At 36.0% G+C, this 17,738-nt stretch overlaps 1 protein-coding gene across 2 annotated transcripts in view; it reads right to left on the bottom strand.

Annotated features, from left to right (window-relative positions):
- The window catches only part of LOC144958165 (uncharacterized), a 118,877-nt gene extending 101,525 nt beyond the window's left edge, over positions 1 to 17,352 (bottom strand). The window contains exon 1 of one of the 2 annotated variants that reach the window (XM_078889933.1): positions 17,223 to 17,352. The gene's annotated coding sequence lies outside the window, so the exon portion shown is untranslated. Of the gene's footprint in view, positions 1 to 16,972 lie in introns of both variants that reach the window. The other variant, XM_078889932.1, reaches the window with a different exon arrangement.
- Positions 17,353 to 17,738: the final 386 nt, after the last annotated feature.

Genomic DNA, 17,738 nt, shown 5'->3' with positions numbered 1-17,738 from the left:
AACCTGGGACTTCGCGAAGTCCCAGGTTTGAGAGTTTTTGCCAAGATGAGGGTCATTTAAATCGATCGATAATTTAAAGGACCAGTTTTCTGGCCAAATTTTTAAAAATTGGCTTTTCCGGAGTACGTCAGTATGGAAAAACGGTCGTGTAGTTCAGAGCACAATAATGATAATACAGTAGATCGTTTAGTTTGAATATAGATAAACCATCAGGTCAACCTGTTTTTGTTTTTTGTTTTTTAATGTCGATATGAACTTGAATAAGGACACAGAGTAAAAAGTAAAAAAAAAAATACCAGTTGTCCTTTAACTCTCTCTTTACCAGCCATTGTCAGGATTTCCCCCAAAACTTCATACCCAAGTAACACCAAAAAAACAAAACAAAAAAAAGAGATTTTTTAATCACTCAATGGGCATGGTGATCTATCTTAAAATTTCCATGTACACGAGGTCATTGGTCACATTGCGAAGTGTGCTCAAAATTACCCACAAAGTGAAAAGTGTTCACAGTTTGAGAAATATCCAACGTTACAATTGGTCATTTTGCTCAGCATGACCCATGGGTATGTCTACAACTTTCATAAACACAGCCCGTGTCCAATCGTTGTACAGCAACAAATCATGTGATCGATGACTAGGTTGGACGATAACATGAATATAGATCGCTCCCATTAGTTCTTGAGATACATAATTTCTTAAGCAAAACATGCTGGACAACACACTGTACATTTCCTTTAAATGTTATGATGTACAAACGCGTTCCCTTTACATGGAGCCCGTGACCACGACAGACTTTGTGTGTTCGTTGTAAAATAAGCCAACTTCTTAAAGGAAACAGCACGATTCCCATAGGAAGCTGCATCTCAACTTTGACCCCAAAAGAACGGTAATAATAATAGCAAGACAGAATGAATTCAGCGAGTTTCATTAAAAAAAAAAAAATGAAAAGAAAGGCCAGGAATAGAACAGAGAAAGAAAGGTGAACGGACACACGTGTGTACACAATAGAGACACAAGCACATCCAGTTATAGAGGGCTAACTTTGAAAAAAAAAAAAAGAAAGAAATTCTGAATGGGCGTGGTGTGAATCACTTTCTTTTTCAAAGCGAGGCATATTTCTCTGAGAGGACGTCAAAAGGAAAGACATAAAGGAAAAGGTCAACATATTTATCAGCACATCCCTCCATAGTACTGCTCTCAGATTTCTTCACAACGACCACCATCCCACTATCCGGAAAACGTCAATTTATAATGTGTTTTTAAAAAATATGCATATAGATAGTATGCGCTTGGCTCAGGAGCTCATAACATTGCCATCCGGAAGTATAACGGACCAACAAACAAAACATTGTGCAATTATGAATTTTTTATAGTCGGGGTAATACAATTTAGTGAGAATCAATCTAACGCGGATGGTAAAATACAATAACAAAGGCTTGAATGACCTCGTCTTCGTTCTATCTATATTCAGGCCTCGCGACAAAAGGTTATTTTGTACCTTATAAGAAGAATGTATAGAAAGACAAAGTTATTTCAAGAAAAAGGGTTGCCCATTCAAGAGGCAAACATTTACTGAACCTCTAAACACACACATAGTCTGACCCCATTCTATTACAATTTTTTTTGGACAGAGACAATAACGCTGTTAACGATCAGGTACTCATTTTAAACCTGAGTACGATGAGACAATGTGAGTAAAGCGCCTTTTCCAAGGACTCAGCTATATCAAATCGAATGTCATACCACAAGACCACATAGCCGCATATAGATAGAATGAAGTTGACACAATTCAGGTCTTTGTTATTGTTTTTTACCATCCACGTCTATAGTTATTCTCACTTAATTCTATTAACTAGACTATAAACGTTTAAGGTTACACATAGTTTTATGTGTTGGTCCCTAATACTTCCGGATGGCAATGTGGTGAGCTTCTTAGCAAAGCACATACTATCTATAAAGTGACACTTGAACCACGTGACCATTCCAAATTCAATATCCACGAGAATCTTCTTTAAAAACAGGTTTCGCGTTAATTTCTTCCTCAACAATTTAACAAGCAGTTTATAAAATAACATTTAGCTCGCGTCACAGATAGACAAGAAAAATGACCTTTTGTTCCAGTGGGAAGAAGTGTTTTGACAACGACGAAAGGTCAACCACCGGCGAGGTCAAGACGTGTTTCCAACAAAGGTCATCTCATCGTCGCGACCAGCACCAGGTAACCATGGTGACCATCATTCTCTTTAATCTCAATTGTCACCTGCCGATTGTTTACACACACACACACACACACACACACACACACACACACACGCACGCACACACACCTCATCACAAAAACACATACAGCCTCTTTGAGATGTTTAATATTATTAGACGTCTATTATTTTTTTTTAATTCAATCATTTTCCTATTAAATTTATTTCTTTCTGTGAAAAGCAAGCTCTAATTCTAATAAAAGCGAAATTTAATATTACATTTTGATAAATCTTTATACATTTTTAATTGTTTACTATTGTGATGAGAACATTGGGGTAGGGTGGGTGTGGTGAAGGGGGGGGGGGGGGGGGGCTGGGAGAGAGAGAGAAAAGGAGACAGGAATAGATAACGATAGATAGATAGATAGATAGATAGATAGATAGATAGATAGATAGATAATTGGATGGATGGATGGATGGATGGATGGATGTAGATAGGATAGTAGATAGATAGATAGTAGATGAGATAGAGATGTGATAGTAGATAGATGGATGGATAGATAGATAGATAGATAGATATGTCCATTTTGTCCCCAGTCAGGTGCATTTGCATTCATTTGATCCGACAGCCTGGATGTAACACACACACACACACACACACACACACAAAGGACCTCTTCGATCAATGTAATTTATGGGCCGGGGTCAACTCACTGTGTATAATTTATGGGTTCATTCACTGTATGTGGACACTTAACACACACACACACATATCACATAATACTTCGTATAAAACATTTTATAGGTATATTTATTTGTACCGACACCTGTCGTTAAGTGACACAACACACACACTCACACACACACACAGTGATGGTATATTTATGTATATACGAACTGACTAACAATCTGAGGTATGCAGATGATACGGTTCTACGCAGAAATCTGAACATGAACTACAAGAATACTGGATGTTGTAGTCAGGAGTAGTGAAAATTTTGGGACTGGAATGAATATATTAAACAGAATGTATGCGGTTATTAAAAATAATAACCCCCGCTGTGTATAACAAGCAGAGGACAAAAAATACAACAAGTTGAATGTTTCAAATATTTAGGCTTCAATGAACATCCAATGAAAATCAGATGTGAAATAAAAAAAATAGGTATGCGAAGAATGCATTCAACAGTGCATACATTATGAAAAAGGTATTAGCATGAAAACAAAATCAAAGTCCTGGATTGCTATGTACTGTCTGTGCTGCTATATGGTTGTGAGAGCTGGACCATAAACAAGACCATGGTTAAAAGACTGGAGGCAGTGGAAATGTGGTTTTACAGAAGAATGATGAGGGTGTCATGGATGGAAAGGAAAAGAAATGAAGAAATTTTAGAAATGGCAAACAGAAAAAGATCACTGATAACAAAAATCATCAAACGCCAAATGGAATTTTTTAGGACACATTATCCGCCACCCTGGTTTGGAAATACTCGCCTTGACTGGAAAGATGAATGGAAAAAGAATAAGAGGAAGACAAAGAATAACGTATTTGAAAGGGATAAGAACTTGGACAGATGAAGCTGAGAAAGGTGGCGCTGCTTTAATAGAATTGGCAAGAGATAGATCAGCTTGGCGGAAGATGACCTCCGACGTCTGCTTCAGATATGGAACTACATGAATGAATGTATACGAACTGACTAACACATCTTCAGAAAGCGACACACATATGCCATTCTGCAACACACACACACACACACACACACACACACACACACACAACGTGAAAACAATCGTTGGTGGGACTATTTTTCTGGCCAAATTTTTAAATATACGTGTCTGCGTGTCTAAAGAAAATATGCGCTTGGCTAAGAAGCGCACAACCTTGCCACCCGGAAATAAAACGGACCAACACAAAAATAACAGTGTGTAAACATATATTTATAGACTGAATAATCCATTTAATTGAGAATTACTTAGAGAATTACTCATAAAAAAATAAAAAAAATAATAAAAAAAAACAAAGACCTGAGTGACGTCAACTGCATTCTATCTGTAGAGAGTACGGCTGATAACCGGGTAAAGCTTCAAATCAGTAGGTCTTACACACAGAGTGATGAAACAAAGATTGTAATGGCTCTACTATGCTATTAGTTGACCTGACGACTAACTAACAAATACGCTTCAACATCGTAACGTCACTTCCCTCGTAATGACGCATGGTAACTTAGTAACTGGCTCTAAACTATCGGAACAATGGTGGACGCCCTTATGAAATATTTCTCCGACGAGCATAAAAGCGTATCCATTTTTTTTTAAAACCACATAAATCTGATCATGTTTTGACACTTACACATTCTGATCACAAGACATATGAAAAGTTCTAGCCAGCATGCGGAATAAAAAAAAAACGAATTACTTTGTTTAGAACCACGATGGCCGCCGTTGCTGGGCGACGTGACATCAGACTATTGAATCCAATTACGGCAAAGAAAATATGTATGTATACAATGTATGAAAGAAGTATTGGTATAGTAATAGTAATAGAGACGACTGACAGCCATGGATATGACAGCGGTTTTGGTGTGTGACAAGGGAATGTTGTCTTTGTGGATTTCAAACATCTGACACAGAAAAGTCAAGAGGAGGTGAGAGAGTGGGTGTGTGTGTGTGTGTGTGTGTGTGTGTGTGTGTGCGGGTGTGTGAAGAGGGAGTTTGAGTAAAATAGAAGAGAGGAGAGAGAGAGAGAGAGAGAGAGAGAGAGAGAAGAGAGAGAGAGAGAGTGGAGGAGAGGTGAGGAGATTGGGGAGGGGGGCGAAAGGGAGAAAAGGATTATAATATATATATATATATATATATATATATATATATATATATATATATATATATATATATATATTATGTGTATATATATATATGTTAATATGATAGATGATAGAGAGAGAGAGAGAGAGAGAGAGAGAGAGAGAGAGAAAGAGAGAGAGAGAGAAAGAAAGAGAAAGAGAGAGAGGAGGGGACGGGAGGGAGAGAGAGAAGAGAGGACGGAGAGAGAGAAAGAAAGAGAGAGAGAGAGAGAGAGAGAGAGAGAGAGAGAGAGAGAGAGAGAGAGAGAGAGAGAGAGAGAGAGTTCATAAACCATTTTATTGACACCGTTTAGTACAAGGAACAACTACTGCTGGACTGGTCCCATTAGGACAATGCATAATGAAAAGGTCCAATGATTTTATCACCTCAGACAACACCAAACACAAACACACAAAGCCCCAGGGTCGTACTTTGAAAAATCACATTCTAAAAATTTTGGTCAGAAAATCGGACTTCAAATATGGATCGATTAAACTGATTTTTATCTTATATATATATATATATACCTATGAGACCCAGGACTTCCAGATACAAAACAACACACACACACTCACACATACACACACACACACGTCAACATTTAAAAGTTACATTTTTTCTTATCTCTTATAATTAATTGGAATCTGTTTTGTTTTTATTTATATATTTATTTTTTCGTGTTTCACAACTGGAAGTACCATATTATATTATTTTCTCAGCTAAATTTTTTTTTATCAAAGATTATGCTTACTAGTACTAGTACTAGTACACCTTCTTTCCCTGCTTTGGTTAAACTCCAGACCTGCTTACCTCTACGAAAATTTCGTATAACTACGAATTTTAGACTTTAACTTGTGAACAATAAAAAGATAGTCAATTAAATAAAACTTCTTGAAAACTAAGAAGGAACATAGATAATTCATCCAAAAAGATTTCTGATGTCAACAGGAATCACCCACGTGGTCCAAAGTGAGCGAATTGGAGGATAATAATCTTGCCCAAGAAAGCGCCTGAAGCGGGGGCTCGAACCCGGGACCTTCCGGGTCACAGTGCAATGCCTTGCCTTAGCATTAACCACTCGGCCACATCGCCCCCTCCCTCTACTATGTTATTACCTTGGAAATTCTGATTTCGTTTTTGTTTTCTTTCCAATTTCAAATAGGCAGGTCTGGGTTAGACTGATTTCCCACACTGATTGCTTCAACTGGTATAAAACTAAAGTGCTCGGTACAAACCAAACAGAGAAAACTGTTCTATCTGCTTTGACAAAAGTACATTTTTGGCCAGAGATCTTTGTCCCCTTCAAATATCGATCGATTAAAATTACATATATTGCATATTGCATTGTCAAATGAAAGCTCTCTCGACCAAGGTATCCGAGGTGTTGACAAGATCAAGACCATTTTAATCGATCAATAATTGAAAGAAGAAGAAGAAGAAGAAGAAGAAGAAGAAGAAGAAGAAGAAGAAGAAGAAGAAGAAGAAGAAGAAGAAGAAGAAGAAGAAGAAGAAGAAGAAGAAGAAGGAAGAAAAATGAAGAATTAGAAAAAGACCCGTTTTCTGACCAAAATGTTCAAACGTCTTTTCTTCAGAGTTAACGTAGTAAAAGTTGCTATTGCTATCTAGTCTATATTTGACAGAGTAATATTTTCTCTGACAGACTAAATGGATGTTATGTCATATTGACTCAATCCTTCCTTGTGTTTTGTTGTTTTTCTTCATGATAATAACATGTCATAACAAAATACAATGTCACAATTATCTGGCTGTCTACAGGATCAATATAGATCTATCTACATTAATTCACTATTTCGTTGTATACCGGAAAAGCACAGTTCTATCTTTATTTCTTTGTATATTTGTAGCTATTTTATAGGGTTGTATGTTTTTCTCTTTAAAAAAAATTATTATTATTTTGTTGGATTTTGTTTTCGTCTTGATTTTTTGTTTTATTTGTCTGTGTGAGGGGAAAGGGGGGGGGGGGGGGGGTAATGAGGGAGGTTCATTTTATTTTTGCCCGTTTTTTAAAAATGTTATTATTTTGTTTGTGTGTTTGTTGGTGCATTTTGTTACGTGTGTTTCCTGTATTTTCTCTTCTGCTGACTGGAAAAGTCTAACTTCATACGTTGATTGAATAAGATTTTCCACTAAATGAGCTAATATAATCAAACATGGGACTCTTGTCCCGTTTCGGATTTAAGTCTTTTTGACAAATTATAGAGGAACAACGTTGTATGGGATTGATGTTTGAAACAAACTATTTTCTGGCCAAAATGACAACAACAAAAGTGTTTCGTCAGTGAATTCGTCAATATTGTTGACATTCAATGCCTGGTTGCTATTATGAGATGGGGGCACTAGAGCGATCAGATTGTTGATATTATCAAACGTCGGCGTTGAGTATTTTACTCGTTTGAGAAATATAATATGTATTATGATATGATTCATGATATTATTCCACGGGCCCCTCTCTTCAAAGTAAATGTGGGTGAAGTGGTGGTGGTGGTTGTGGTTGTGGTTGTGGTTGTGGTATTGGCGGTAGAAATAGTAGTAGTAGTAGTAATAGTAGTAGTAGTAGTAGTAGTAGTAGTAGTAGTAGTAGTAGTTGTAGTAGTAGAAGTAGTAGTAGTAAAGTAGTAGTAGAAGTAGTAGTAGTAGTAGTAGTAGTAGTAGTAGTGTAGATAGTAGTAGTAGTAGTAGTAGTAGTAGTAGTAGTAGTAGTAGCAGCAGCAGTAATAATAATAATAATAATAATAATAATAATAATAATAATAATAATAATAATAATAATAATAATAATAATAATAATAATAATAATAATAATAATAATAATAATAATAATAATAATATAGTAGTAGTAGTAGTAGTAGTAGTAGTAGTAGTAGTAGTAGTAGTAGTAGTAGTAGTGGTATGTAGTAGAAGTAGTTAGTAGTAGTATAGTAGTAGTAGTATAGTAGTAGTAGTAGTAGTAGTAGTAGTAGTAGTGGTAGTAGTAGTAGAAGTATAGTAGTAGTAGTAGTAGTAGTAGTAGTAGTAGTAGTAGTAGTAGTAGTAGTAGTAGTAGTAGAGTAGTAGTAGTAGTAGTAGTAGTAGTAGTAGTAGTAGTAGTAGTAGTAGTAGTAGTAGTATGTAGTAGTAGTAGTAGTAGTAGTAGTATAGTAGTAGTAGTAGTTAGTAGTAGTAGTAGTAGTAGTAGTAGTTATAGTAGTAGTATCGATATTTGAAGGAAAAGTGTTTTGGCCAAATGCTAAAATATGAGTTTTTCCAGAGTACGGCAAATTATTCCTTCTCTCTCCGACTTCTTGAGGTCACGGGTTTATTGTAAACATGAGATCATTACGCGCTACTTTTATTTGGGGAGAGGGGTGGAATAATAGTACTTAACGAGGTTCTGGGTACAACTATAAGTATTGTGTGGTACTTATTTACCCAAGTTTCTCCGGAACGATACACAATATTATATTACCAACAACTCATCGATCTTCCAGGTGGTCCATACTTTCCCACAGAGTGAAAAAAAAAAAGAAGACAAACCTTAGCAAACTCAGCTACATTCTACAAAATGTTAACATTATATTTGAAATATAGAATTTAATCTCAATTCAATCAGTGCAGAGTAAATATTAAACATTCACGCAACCTTATTTCATTTCAGACGCGTTCAAGCGTCATCTGTACTGTAATGTACATTAGATCTCCGCGTTGAAATCTAACACTTTTAAGCCAAACCATTTATTTTGAGTTTGACACACTATCCCCTATATTACTGCCGTACTCTAGAAAAACATATATTTTAAAATTTGACCAGAAAACTCGTCCTTCAAATATTGACCGATTTAAATGCCCTCAACTTGGAAAAACAAAAAAAACAAAAACACAATAAAATCTCAAACTTAAGACTTCGCGAAGTCCCAGGTTTCAGAGTTTTTATTTTGCCAATATGAGGCTCATTAAAATCGATTGATATTTGAAGGACGAGTTTTTTGGCCAAATGTTAAATTATAAGTTTTTCCAGAGTACTACAAATTATTCTAACGTTGTTCAAATAAAGGCTAAATGAGAAAGAGGATTAATTCTGAAAGTGATCTCGATTTTTTCATGTTTTCATTTTAAATAGAAGGAACGGAATTTACGTCATTCAGCTCTTTGTTATTGTTTTTTTTTTTTAAAGACAGCCATTCTAATGATTAGTTCTTCTAAAATTGCATCACTCAGGCTATAAACATTTTAGGTTACACATGGATCTGTATGTTGGTACGTTATGTCCGGCTGGCGGATGTTGTGAGTATGTTACATAAAAATAGCATCGACAAACAAACAAAACAAAAAACGAGAGGAATGTTTAAAATAATTTTCCTCTATAAATATAACTAACTATTGGTAAAACATTTGCACTGGGGGCAGCGAAGCATATGATGTCTTGTAATGAACAGCAAAACAAAATTCGGTAACTAACAACATTTACAATAAAAAAAACCCAAATTCATTAAAATAAATAAATAAATAAATTCATAACAACAACAAGAACAACTCTATTTATCTAAATATAACATTTCTAATCGTGACCTATTTGTTTAATCCGAGAGGAAGTCAGACACAGCATAATTAGGTCAAGGGCTCCAATGAACGCGAAATTGAACACCGACAACTACTTACTAACGCCACTTAAACCATAAATCACTATCGAAACGTTTATTTTCTGTCTTTCCTTCGAATCATCTAAGTTTAATTGCCTCTCTTTGTGCTTTATGTTATCGTTGGCTTTCCTCAATTGGCAGTAATTGAGGACAGCCAACGATAATGTAATATAGCGCACGCTGAATCGCCTGTCATACGGCCATGTGGTCTAGTGATATTGCACTCGTATTCGGATCGGAAGGTCCTGGGTTCGAGCCTCGCTCGGCGCATAGTTTAGTCCTTGGAAAAGACTCTTCTCTCACCTGGACTCAGGTGTAAAATGAGTACTTGGCCGTTAACAGCGTTGCCTCTGTCGGAAAAAAAAATTGTAATACCGCTCATGTCTCGTTCTACATGTTACGGGTTGATGTTGGTCAAGGGCCCCTTGTAAAAAGCGCTTTGAGTACGTTTAGTGGATATTGCGCTAAATGAAACATTGTGAAGCGCATTTAGCACGGAAAATCCGTGGAAATTGCTCTATATAATTGGTCATATTTAGTGATAATTATTTAATTAATCAACGAGTGAAGTTAGTGTTTGTGACTTTTTGCCAACGAAAAACTAATAATTCTGCTCTTGTCATCCCATATATTTAATTTTCAATATTTCAGCTTTTCTTCAACCATGAAAAAGAAAAAAAAAAGAAAATAAGAGAAGAAAATGTTTCCATCTAAATTAGAACCTACGATCTTACCAGCCGAAGTAAAGCAGGGAACGTATCACTATCAAACGACAAAACCGCATCTCATCCATATCCCACAATCCAGTCTCTCTATATCTCTATCTCTCTCTCTCTCTCTCTCTCTCTCTATCTCTCTCTCTCTCTCTCTCTCATCCACATACGTCAGTAAGATCAAAAGAGACCCTGAGAACGATTAACGGCTATTATAATCCACATACACGATCAAGTCTTACATCCAGTACCGGCCAGGAGGATTTGTTGGCCCGGTTTATGTTTAACCCAACATCTCATCTAGCCAGTATCACATTTTATGCTCTATTACTACATACTATCTTGTGCCGCTATGTGGTCTTGTGGTATGACACTCGTTTTCAGATTGGAAGGTCTTGAGTTCGAGCCTCGCTCAGTGCATAGTTGAGTCATTGGAAAGACTCTTTACTCACATTCTCTCACCGTCCTCACATGTAAAATGAGTACCTGGCCCAGAACTGCCTAGGCGATTGGTTGGACTACATCTCACATCCCGTAATACATCCAAGTTATGTTCTGGACCATTGGCTACAATCTTAAAATTCTAGTCATTTGTGGAATATATAAACACACACACATTCCACAAAGATAGGAGTGAGAGAGATAGAAAGAGACGAGAGAGAGAGAGAGAGGGGGGGGGGAGGGAGGGAGAAAGAAAGAGAGGGAGGGAGGGAGAGAGAGAGAGAGAGGGAGAAAGAGAGAGAGAGAGAGGGGGAGGGAGGAGAAAGAGAGAGAGGGAGGGAGAGAGAGAGAGAGAGAGAGAGAGAGAGAGAGAGAGAGGGAGGGAGTGAGAAAGAGAGAGAGGGAGGGAGGGAGAAAGAGAGAGAGAGAGAGAGAGAGAGAGAGAGGGAGTGAGAAGGAGAGAGAGAGAGAGAGAGAGAGAGAGAGAGAGAGAGAGAGAGAGGGAGATGGGGGGTGGGGGAAAGCTACACTACTCTGAATCCCATGATACAAAAATTTACCACCAAGACTGGTAAAACGATTCTAGATAAGACATTCGCTGTTAACATATCAACACGGAAACACAATCTTGTTTCTTCGGGCAAGAAGTAGAAGTACATGCATCAACAAGGAAATGGAAAATGGATACCAGTACAACAGGGTCGTCATTTTGACTATTTATAAAACATTTTACAACAACTTACTCTTCTATAAGACCTACTTTGATCAAATTGCGCATCCCCGCTCCAACCATTGAAGTTTGGCAAAAGTGCACCCCCTCCCCCTCTCTTTGATACGCTTGAGTACAATTCTAAACAATTTTTTGTTGTTGTTTGTTTGTGTGTGTGCAAAGGTCAACTATTTTCATATCTTAAATCCCACGCTACGTTTGACTGTATAGATAGTATGCGCTTGGCTGAGAAGCTCATAACATTGTCATCCGGCAGTATAACGGACCAACACACAAAACTATGTGTAATCATGAACTTTTATAATCTGGATAATATCGTTTAGTGAGTATTACTCATAAGCGTGGATGGCAAAAAACAATAACAAAGACCCGAGAGTGACGTCATCTTCGAACTATCTATATAACTCTTAAATTTGATTGGCCATTTTACAATATTTTTTTAAAGAGGGGTGGAGGGAGGGGGAAATGTGCATTTGTTTTCTTGCTGTGAAATCTTGATATAGATAGTATGCGCTTGGCTAAGAAGCTCATAACATTGCCATCCGGAAGTATAATGGACCAACACACAAAACTGTGTGTATCCATGAACGTTTATAGTCGGGTTAATACAGATTAGTGAGAACAACTCACAAACACGGATGGCAAAAACAATAACAAAGGCCTGAGTGACGTCATCTTCGAACTATCTATATGTTTCAGTCACATTCAAATCACTTTTAACAGGATTTGTGTACAATTTCCTAATGAAAACGGTTATACGTTGCTCTTAATATCAAATCGACATAAACATTCGACGGTTGGAATGCGTCTCGTCATATCATATCATATGATTATAATTTTATAAAAGCAGCATTGCCAACAATCACACAGGTACATGCATTTTTATTTCCATTATAAAGGAGAGACAGAGTAAGAAGATGAGATGGGACTGAGATAATGAGAATAATTTTGAAAAAAAAAACAAACCAAAACAAATAAAACGATGGATTGAGCGTTTATGCGTGTGTGTGTGTGTCAGAGAAAGAAAAAAAAAAAAAAAAAAAAAAGAGAGAGAGAGAGAGAGAGAGAGAGAGATGGGGGGGAGAGAGGAAGAAATAGATAGATAGACAGATGATAGATAGATAGATAGATAATAGAGAGAGAAGAGAGAAGAGAGAGAGAAGAAGAGAGAGAGAGAGAGAGAGAGAGAGAGAGAGAGAGAGAGAGAGAGAAGGGGGCGATGAGAGAAAGAATATGATAGAAGGATAAAAAGGGTCAGTGATAAGTATAAGTCCCAAGGTAAATTACTCCTAAATTTCAAGCTTGTATGTCTGGGGTATGTGTATGGAAATCGTTACCTCAAAGGTAATTTTACGCCATCGCGTATCAAGACTTCAAATTCAGTTACTACAAATCTGCCGGTCTCCTAACCAGAGATTCCTTTATTCATCCATTTATGTATCCGCTCATCAACCAAACCATTCATTCATTCGTGCATCAATCTCTCCATCCATTCATTTATCCATCAATCCATTTATTCATTCATTCATCTAATGGTTTCATTGAGCTTCAAATTACAGCTAGTACGGACGTATGACAAAACGCTATCTAAACGAACGAATGAATGAACGCCGTGCTGTTCGTTTTCTTGAAATGTTGCAACCAGACAAGCGAATGAAGCTGTAGGAAAACAAAATGTCAATTGTTGAATACACGCATGGCTTTACCTTCAGGACTTCCCGCTACAGTAGTAGAAAATATTATTATAATAAGAAGAAGAAAAATAGCAACATGACCTACAAACCGTATGATTTTAAAACCCGGTGATGCCAACACCAACAATTTTCCCGTAATAAAATAAGGAGCTTGCATGCAACCCTGTGTCACGGACGATAACAAAAGAAACGTAACGTGTACATATTATTAACTTTAAAAATAGCGGATAGGAAAATTGTTTTCCCCGTACACTCACCGTTTGGTCTAATGCACGGACAGCAAATGTTAATCATTTACAATACCAATGCACACAATTAAACGTGCAAACTCCAATACACACACACACACACACACACACACACACACACACACACACAGAGAGGTACATAGAGGGGGTGAAAAGAATAAGAAAGACAGAAAGAAAGATATCTCGAGTGTATATATATATATATATAATATATATATATATATATATATATATATATATATATATATATATATATAATTAGAGAGCCCGCATAAAAGATAAACATATGACACACAACAGTGGGTTATAACATAACAAAGTATATGGTGTGTAATACCGTAATTATCATCAACCAAGTAATTCCGATTCAAAACTGAAAGACGGATACTGATCTGCGTGTGTATTTTCTAAAATATCATTTCTGTCTACCACATTATCATCACCATCATCTCTCTCTCTCTCTCTCTCTCTCTCTCTCCCTCTCTCTCTCTCTCTCTGTGTGTGTGTGGCTCTCTTCCTTCATCAATATTTATTTTTGAAACAGCATTAGTTATTTGACTTCAGCAAATGCGACGATATGAAAATACAAGAGACAAGGAATAAATAATACGCAGGGACTGGTGTAAAAATCGGGAGGGGTTTAACAATGTTAAACTAGGCCCATAATTGCTTTCCAGTATCAGACCTGTTAATATGTGCACGCAGAACCAAACTAATATATTATAGCATAAAATTGACAAGTCTTACTCTTATAATTTTCAAAATGCAGTCTCGCCCACTCTCCTGTTCACTATTATATAAACGAGGTAGATTAACATCTGCAAATGTCAAAAGAACCGCGTGCTGTATACACTCTTGCCAAAACACACATAATATTATTTCTCCTGACTGTGGATGTATTATTACCATTCACTATAACACACACACACACGCACTTATAAAAAAAAAGACATAGCTGGTTTTCTTTTATTATATTTACCACGGTTATGTGACACTTTCTAGTATAAATAAATACCTTGCGATTTCCTGTTGTGGAAAGAATTTTTAAAATTTCCCAGTGGCTCTCTGATCTTTCTCGCATTTCATTATATTTGACTCCATTCTATTTCTGTCTGAACTCATAGCCTATCCCCGACCCCCAACTTTTCGCTCTTCCCATCCTTTCTGAACACCCCCCCCCCCCCCCCCCCCCCCACTATTTTTTCTTGTTCTCTTTCTGCCACCCCCTCCCCCCTACTACTGTACTACTATTGCCTCTATTCTACATTACTATATATATATATATATATATAGCCTATGTCTATATGATATATTCTTACCATACAAAAAAAAAATTGGTCTTTGTATAATATACTATCTCCCACGATTACCATTACAAGTCTCCGATAGACGACAGTTCATTAAGACCATTATGATTAAGACAGATAAAGACTGTCAAGTAGCGCTATGCAATGACCTTCTATCAGCTGGGTTGGGTAGTTGCCAATTCACTTTCCAAGAAAAAATGCCAAACAAATCGAAAGAAATAAATACAGGATCTACACTCTTTTGTGATTAAAAAAAATATCGACCAACAAAAGCATTGAAGTATTCACATAAAAATATGATGATGATGATGACGATGATGATAATAATAATAATAATAATAATAATAATAATAATAATAATAATAATAATAATAATAATAATAATAATAATAATATCAGTTTTTAAACCAACTCGTCATAACTTACATTAAGCACGGATGAATACTCAATGCTAAAGGCCTTTTCAAAAAACAAAACGAATATAATCTAAAGTAAAAACGAAAAAAAAAATTAGTAATTAAATATTTATGACAAAAAAAAACAGAAGGTTGAACAGAAAACTGAAATAATCATATATTATAATATGGCAAATTCAACACACACACACACACACACACACACACACACACACACACACACACCCGTACCAATGACTCGGATGTATAAAGAGTTTTAAGGTGCTCTGGACACTTGAATACCGTGTTAGAGCGCTGGTCGTCTAATTTTATAATAATACCGATTATTTGAGATTATTATACACGGCAGACAGATGACCTCGCAATGGTTTTCCTTGACATAGGATACCAAATATTGAGTGGCTTCAACTTAACCCTTTCCTTACCAACCATAGGAAAATCGTGACATTCGTTACGATTCAACCAACAATTTTCTCATTCTGTTTTCTTTTCTACATCCCACCATTTAAAGAGAATATTTAGTTATAGATAGTATGCGCTTGGCTAAGAAGCTCATAACATTGCCATCCGGTAGTATAACGGATCAACACACAAAACTGTGTGTAACATGAACTTTTATAGTCTGGTTGATATAGTTTAGAGAGAATTACTCATAAACGCGGATGGCAAAAAACAATAACAAAGACATGAGTGACGCCATCTTCGAACTATCTATACAAACTTGGGGAGGCCTTCCGAAAGCTCCTACATCCCCAGTATTCTTGTTTTTTATAATGTTCTAGTAGGGGGCTTGGTTTTTTTCAAAGTCTCCCCCTCCCAAACCCCGTAATAAAACAAGAATATTGGGGATGTAGGAGCTTTCGGAAGGCCTCCCCAAAATTGACACTGTCTTGTCGAGTGTATTTTGCTGAGGAATATTATATATAGAATGTGCTTTTTGCTTTTCTGTTTGAATAAATAAATATATATTTGTTTAGGTTGGGTGTCAATTTTTTGGTAAAATTCTGAAAATGTATGGTAAGGAGAGAGTAAAGCAATATAACACACACGACCATGCAGAAATTTTGGTTTGATGTGATAATTGTAGGCATAAAGAACGGAAGAGGGAAAGAAAGTTTGAACTGTATTGATACAGAATACATACTGAAAGACAGATAGCAATACAGAACAAACGAGAGAGAGAGAGAGAGAGAGAGAGAGAGAGAGAAAGAAAGATAGATAGAGAGAGAGAGAGAGAGAGAGAGAGAGAGAGAGAGAGAGAGGGAGAGAGAGATAGAGCGTGTGTGAAGTAAAGGGGAGTGGAGAAAGAAACTGAAAGTGAAAAAGACCAATGTTTTACGCGACAAGGACAACAAAGCACACAACACAGTCATAATAAAGCTATCCATAAAATATATTATTTAAAACATAAAAAACGAAGCTGATTATACATTCACACAAAAACACACAAATAATCTTAAATTAAATGTAAAAAACAATAACAATAATAATAATAATAATAATAATAATAATAATAATAATAATAATAATAATAATAATAATAATAATAATAAAAGTTAAATATGAGAAAGAGAGAGAGAGAGAGAGAGAGAGAGAGAGAGAGAGAGAGAGAGAGAGAGGGGGGGGGGGGGTGAAAGAGTGAGAGATTCAAATATTTATTATGAATACTTAGGACTTATATATTTAATATCAATTCGAAACAAACAAAAAAAAAATAGAATTAAAAACACGAATAGATAAAATGCACCTGTTCAACATTGAAAAACAGTCCATCCTGAATACTCCAGTATTAAATAACGTAAATCCAAATGAGATAAGGACTCTATATAAATAGAGTCTATAATTTTTAAAATGAAGTGATGAGCATTGCTTTAAATGAAACGACTATAATTAATTATGGAAGCGAATCAAATGAAATTTCATTCGGGTAACTTCTTCAACACTGCGATCCAAATTAATTACTAAAGCATTGAAACTGAAGCACCGGAAATACTCACAACTCACATCCGTACAACTGTGAAATAATAACAAATCGGATTTTAGAATCAGAATTGACTTCCGCGGCTGTGTTCAAATTTATGTGGAGTTTGCACAGTAATCAAAATAACTTCCAACAGGTCACACACAGGGTTGCCAGATTATTTTTCAACAAAATGCCAGGGGAAGACTCAAAAAATGCCAAAACACTCAAAAAGATGCCAAAGTCTGTTGACTCCCACCCCCACTAAGAAAACTACTCACTTTTGATAGACAATTTACTATCATATCCTGTGGCTTGCGTGTTTTCTTTTCTTTTTCTTTTCTTTTTTTTTTTTTTTTTTTTTTTTTTTTTTTTTGAATTATACTAAATTTCCTGTTGGGGTAATTATTTACCTACTGACTACTAAGTGGTAGTGCTAAACCACTACACCACGGTTGGATTTTAAGAATGAAAAAGAAATGTGAAGATGTTTGTTTTTACGCGTTTAGAAATAATTAAGAAAAGGTGTCATTTGAAGTATAATATACAAGAA

Source organism: Berghia stephanieae, chromosome 12, assembly GCF_034508935.2.
Source record: "Berghia stephanieae isolate SIO BIC M18660-M18661 chromosome 12, UCSD_Bste_1.3, whole genome shotgun sequence".
Lineage (NCBI taxonomy): Eukaryota > Metazoa > Mollusca > Gastropoda > Nudibranchia > Aeolidiidae > Berghia > Berghia stephanieae.
The sequence above is the reverse complement of the archived record's forward strand: the minus strand, read 5'-3'. Positions and strand labels throughout refer to the sequence as shown.